Source organism: Bos mutus, unplaced genomic scaffold (assembly GCF_027580195.1).
Source record: "Bos mutus isolate GX-2022 unplaced genomic scaffold, NWIPB_WYAK_1.1 CTG526, whole genome shotgun sequence".
NCBI lineage: Eukaryota > Metazoa > Chordata > Mammalia > Artiodactyla > Bovidae > Bos > Bos mutus.
This window is the reverse complement of record NW_027220007.1, coordinates 32,070-38,254: the sequence shown is the minus strand read 5'-3', so window position 1 is coordinate 38,254 and position 6,185 is coordinate 32,070. Positions and strand designations below refer to the sequence as shown.

Genomic DNA, 6,185 nt, shown 5'->3' with positions numbered 1-6,185 from the left:
GGATGCCTTGCCATCTGAACCAGGACATTGCTAATTCCTAGGCAAAATACAAAGAATAGAGCTCGTGTTCTACTAAATGGAAAGATGATTTCAAAAACAGAAGCTGTCCTTGTTGGTATCTTTGAATCTTTATGTAGTTTTCATGATTTTTACTGTTAAGGCTAACTGAACAAGGCAAGAGAGAAACCCCAGAATTGAAAAGCAATTGACGGTTTTGAAAGAAACATGTGCAGGTGAAGCTTTTCCTTTTGAGAGATGGTTAAATGCAAAATCTTGATTCAACACATATGACTTTTTGTGCACTTTATTTCAAATCTCCATGACAAAACCCTAAGGCGTCCAGGAAGAAAGGAGTAGAGGGGCAGACACAAAGAGCAACCTTTCCTTGGTGCATCGCAACCAGCTGCTTAGTTCCTTCATCTCAAGGACTATCATCTGGGCTTCTGGTTTGTCTGATTCTTGTTTCGGGACCGCTTTCGTCACAAGGCTGTCAACAGGGGGGGGGGTGGTGTGGGGGGGGGGGGGAGCCCTTCTTTCCATTCCACATGAGACCCAGTGGACAATCCAGGCCCTGCCCACTGCATTGAGTGTGCAGCAACAATATCAACGGTAATGCCGGTGAACAATGCGTATTCCTGAATCCACCTGCTGGCTACTGACTGTGTGTGCTGGTGGTCTGGAACCTAGACCTGGAAGCTTTCTGGATGATTGCAAATGACACCAAAGTCTGAGGACGATGGAAGATCTTCACATTTCTGCAAGAGCCACACACCTCCAGAAGGAACCACAAGACTTGCCTGAAATGGTCAAGGTATAAGTATTGACTCAACGCTGGAAGGTCTCCACCTTTGCTATGGAAGTCAAACGATCTTTCTTTGAAATGAAAATGGAGCCTACTGAACGTTCACATGCTTCTAGAGCATTTGAAAAGCCCTAACTTGTAGAAATCTGCTGTACGAGTTCCTTGAAAGCAAGACCTCTATGTATGGATATGTCTTCATGCCTTAGATTGTGCCTCAATATAGTGTACCCATCAACCCAGGAAAGGAAAGAATTGAATCGCCAAATATACAAAGAGATCAAAAGTGCTGAGCCAAGTGACCCCTTGAGGCTTCCAAGAGCTTTTCTGTCTTTCACACACTAAGTAAATACTGAGCACCTACGATGAGCTAGGAGGCATGTAAGAAGTTTCAGGAATAGAAGGCGGAGAGAAGAAGACACAGAGTTCCTGCTTTCACTGAGACGACTCTAATGATACATCACAGGCAGATCCTTTGAGAACCTATAGAGGGGCCTCTTCCTCACCACAAAAACCTGGGTGTCAGGGAAGGCTTTCCAGAGGCACCATTTCGTTGAGGTCCATAGGTTGAACCTAGGTAAACCAGGGTTGAGATGCAGGAAGAATTTCAGGCAGGGAAAATAGCATCTTGGAAGGCTATGTGACCAGGGAAACTTAGGACATTCAAGAAACGAAAATGCCCTATGGGATGGAAGCCAAAGAGTGCAGAGGGCATTCCAGGCAAAAAAAGACATCAGAGAAGAACGTGAGGAGCAAGCCTGAAGGGAAGTGGTCGATCTTCAATATGCTGGGAAAATACGAGAGCCGTTGGAGCAGGGAGGTGACAGCATTGCATCTGCATTTCCAAAAGGTCATCTTGCTCCACGTCACTAATGATTGGAGAGGCTCAACTCCAAACTCCAAGGAGGGACCACTTCACATGAGTCCGACTGGGCCTCACTGCGATGTCTGTCAATAACCGATGCTGGAGAAGATGTGGAGCAAAGGGAACTCTCTCCACGGTGAGTAGGAATGGGCGGGGGTAGAGCCGGTATGGAAAAGAATATGGAGGTTCCCGAGGAACTAAAAGTGGAAGTAGCCTATGGTCCAGCAGTCCGACTCCCAGGCATAGATCCACCCACGGTATAAGTGAACAAGATAGATGCCCCGTTTGGGCACATCTATCTGTGCGTGCGCGCGCACATGCGCATGCGCGATCGCCTCGAGGCAGGGGGTGGGGCGGGGGCGGGCTCTGGCTGGAGTCGGTGCAAGCCCCGGGATTGCCTGAGGCAAGCCAAAGGAGCCCCAGGTGGAGACGGGACTGCCGGTCGCCGGGTGTCCTGGAAGCCGAATGCGACGCGGAGGGGCTCGCGGGCCGCGCGGAGGCAACCCAGGTCTGCAGCGGGTCGGGCCCCGCCACCCGCCCCCCGCGCCCGGGAGGGGCTGGGGCTGCGGGGGGGGATCCAAGAATCGGGACGCGCGGCGGGGGCTAAAGGACCTCTTCTGCTAGGCAAAAAGCCTCGAGCACCCGGGATTCCCAGGTGGTCTCCCATCCAAGATACTAACCAGGCCCGACCCTGCTTAGCTTCCGAGATCAGACGAGATCGGGCGCCTTCAGGCTGATACGGCCTGAGACGGTGGCGGCTGCCGGGGCGCCCTAAGAGCCTTGCGCCGCCTCCTTTCGCTTGCCCCTGCAGGTCGGGCCAACGGGCCGCACCTCTCGTCGCGGGGCATGCTGTACTTGAGCCGCACGACCCGCGACCGGACTCCAGCCTGCTGACGCCGGCCCGCCCCCCCCCCCCCGAACACCGCCAACACCAGACCAGCAAGCGCCTGGCCGGGCCCGGGGGCCCGAGGGGCTTCCAGGACCCCCCATTGACCGGGAGGGCGGCGCGCGCGCGCGCGCGCGGGGCCTGGGGCTGGGCTGAGGGGTGCGGAGGTCTCGGCGCCTCCCACCCGCGCCACTCCAGACCCGCCGCGCCGCTGAGCCGGGCCTCCCGATCCCATTCGCTGCTCAGGCCCGCGCGGCCCCGGGTGTCGTCGGCCCGGCGCCCGCCGCCCCAACCCCGCGCCCAGGGGCCTCTGAACCTCCTGCGGGCCTAGACGCAGCGAAACTTGAGCGCCTAACTTGCCCGGCACCTGTCCGTGCCCAAACCCACCAGAAGCCAGGAGGCGCGGGTCGACCGAGCGCCAGCCCCTCCCCGCGCACTACCGAGGCCCCCTTGCCCCCACGCCAAGCCCCTCGACCTTCCTGAGAGAGCAGACGAGCCACAGGCAGGCACACAGACAGACACACAGACACACTCGCACGCACTCCACGCCAAGGGAGACAGCTGGCCTGGGCGCAAGCTCTCAGCCAGAGCCAGAGCGCCTGGGAGAGGCCGGGCCAGACGAAACGGCCGGGCGGCTGGCTGTCAGGAGATACAGAGGCAGAAATACATGAAGATTCCGAGACAGACTCCAAGACGGCAAGAGGAGATACACACACACACACACACACACACACACACACACACACACACACACACACTTGAGTGTGGTCTTTGGAAATACTTGTGTTCGTAGTTGCTGGGTTGAGCCCAACTTTAATACAACCCATGGACTGCGCCCATCAGGCCTCCTGTCCGTGGCATTTCCCAGGCGAGGATACTGGGAGGGGTTGCCATTTCCTTCTCCGGGGGGGATCTTCCCCACCCAGGGATCAAACCCCAGTCTCCTGCGCGCAGATGCCTTGCCATCTGAACCAGGACATTGCTAATTCCCTAGGCAAAATACAAAGAATAGAGCTCGTGTTCTACTAAATGGAAAGATGATTTCAAAAACAGAAGCTGTCCTTTGTTGGTATCTTTGAATCTTTATGTAGTTTTCGTTGATTTTTACTGTTAAGGCTAACTGAACAAGGCAAGAGAGAAACCCCAGAATTGAAAAGCAATTGACGGTTTTGAAAGAAACATGTGCAGGCGAAGCTTTCTTTTTTTTTTGAGATGGTTAAATGCAAAATCTTGATTCAACACATATGACTTTTGTGCACTTTATTTCAAATCTCCATGACAAAACCCTAAGGCGTCCAGGAAGAAAGGAGTAGAGGGGCAGACACAAAGAGCAACCTTTCCTTGGTGCCATCGCAACCAGCTGCTTAGTTCCTTCATCTCAAGGACTATCATCTGGGCTTCTGGTTTGTCTGATTCTTGTTTCGGGACCGCTTCGTCGTCACAAGGCTGTCAACAGTGGGGGGGGGGTGTGTGTGTGGGGGGGGGGGGAGCCTTCTTTCCATTCCCACATGAGACCCAGTGGACAATCCAGGCCCTGCCCACTGCATTGAGTGTGCAGCAACAATATCAACGGTAATGCCGTGAACAATGCGTATTCCTGAATCCACCCGCTGGCTACTGACTGTGTGTGCTGGTGGTCTGGAACCTAGACCTGGAAGCTTTCTGGATGATTGCAATGACACCAAAGTCTGAGGACGATGGAAGATCTTCACATTTCTGCAAGAGCCACACACCTCCAGAAGGAACCACAAGACTTGCCTGAAATGGTCAAGGTATAAGTATTGACTCAACGTTGGAAGGTCTCCACCTTTGCTATGGAAGTCAAACGATCTTTCTTTGAAATGAAAATGGAGCCTACTGAACGTTCACATGCTTCTAGAGCATTTGAAAAGCCCTAACTTGTAGAAATCTGCTGTACGAGTTCCTTGAAAGCAAGACCTCTATGTATGGATATGTCTTCATGCCTTAGATTGTGCCTCAATATAGTGTACCCATCAACCCAGGAAAGGAAAGAATTGAATCGCCAAATATACAAAGAGATCAAAAGTGCCGAGCCAAGTGACCCCTTGAGGCTTCCAAGAGCTTTTCTGTCTTTCACACACTAAGTAAATACTGAGCACCTACGATGAGCTAGGAGGCATGTAAGAGTTTCAGGAATAGAAGGCGGAGAGAAGAAGACACAGAGTTCCTGCTTTCACTGAGACGACTCTAATGATACATCACAGGCAGATCCTTTGAGAACCTATAGAGGGGCCTCTTCCTCACCACAAAACCTGGGTGTCAGGGAAGGCTTTCCAGAGGCACCATTTCGTTGAGGTCCATAGGTTGAACCTAGGTAAACCAGGGTTGAGATGCAGGAAGAATTTCAGGCAGGGAAAATAGCATCTTGGAAGGCTATGTGACCAGGGAAACTTAGGACATTCAAGAAACGAAAATGCCCTATGGGATGGAAGCCAAAGAGTGCAGAGGGCATTCCAGGCAAAAGACATCAGAGAAGAACGTGAGAGAGCAAGCCTGAAGGGAAGTGGTCGATCTTCAATATGCTGGGAAAATACGAGAGCCGTTGGAGCAGGGAGGTGACAGCATTGCATCTGCATTTCCAAAAGGTCATCTTGCTCCACGTCACTAATGATTGGAGAGGCTCAACTCCAAACTCCAAGGAGGGACCACTTCACATGAGTCCGACTGGGCCTCACTGCGATGTCTGTCAATAACCGATGCTGGAGAAGATGTGGAGCAAAGGGAACTCTCCTCCACGGTGAGTAGGAATGGGCGTGGGTAGAGCCGGTATGGAAAAGAATATGGAGGTTCCCGAAGGAACTAAAAGTGGAAGTAGCCTATGGTCCAGCAGTCCGACTCCCAGGCATAGATCCACCCACGGTATAAGTGAACAAGATAGATGCCCCGTTTGGGCACATCTATCTGTGCGCGCGCACGCACATGCGCATGCGATGCGATCGCCTCGAGGCAGGGGGGGGGGGGGGGCCGGGCTCTGGCTGGAGTCGGTGCAAGCCCCGGGATTGCCTGAGGCAAGCCAAAGGAGCCCCAGGTGGAGACGGGACTGCCGGTCGTCGGGTGTCCTGGAAGCCGAATGCGACTGCGGAGGGGCTCGCGGGCCGCGCGGAGGCAACCCAGGTCTGCAGCGGGAGTCGGGCCCCGCCACCCGCCTCCCGCGCCCCGGGGGGGCTGGGGCTGCGGGGGGGGATCCAAGAATCGGACGCGCGGGCGGGGCTAAAGGACCTCTTCTGCTAGGCAAAAGCCTCGAGCACCCGGGATTCCCAGGTGGTCTCCCATCCAAGATACTAACCAGGCCCGACCCTGCTTAGCTTCCGAGATCAGACGAGATCGGGCGCCTTCAGGCTGATACGCCTGAGACGGTGGCGGCGGCCCGGGCGCCCTAAGAGCCTTGCGCCGCCTCCCTTTCGCTTCTGCCCTGCAGGTCGGGCCAACGGGCCGCACCTCGCGCGGGGGCATGCTGTACTTGAGCCGCACGACCCGCGACCGACTCCAGCCTGCTGACGCCGCCCGCCCCCCCCCCCCCCGAACACCGCCAACACCAGACCAGCAGCGCCTGGCCGGGCCCGGGGCCCGAGGGGCTTCCAGGACCCCCATTGACCGGGAGGGCGCGCGCGCGC

The 6,185-nt window shown here is 55.1% G+C and overlaps 2 pseudogenes; both read right to left on the bottom strand.

The window, feature by feature from the left end:
• Positions 1 to 2,294: 2,294 nt before the first annotated feature.
• LOC138987045 (5S ribosomal RNA) lies at positions 2,295 to 2,414 on the bottom strand (annotated as a pseudogene).
• Positions 2,415 to 5,807: 3,393 nt separating this feature from the next.
• LOC138987049 (5S ribosomal RNA) lies at positions 5,808 to 5,926 on the bottom strand (annotated as a pseudogene).
• Positions 5,927 to 6,185: the final 259 nt, after the last annotated feature.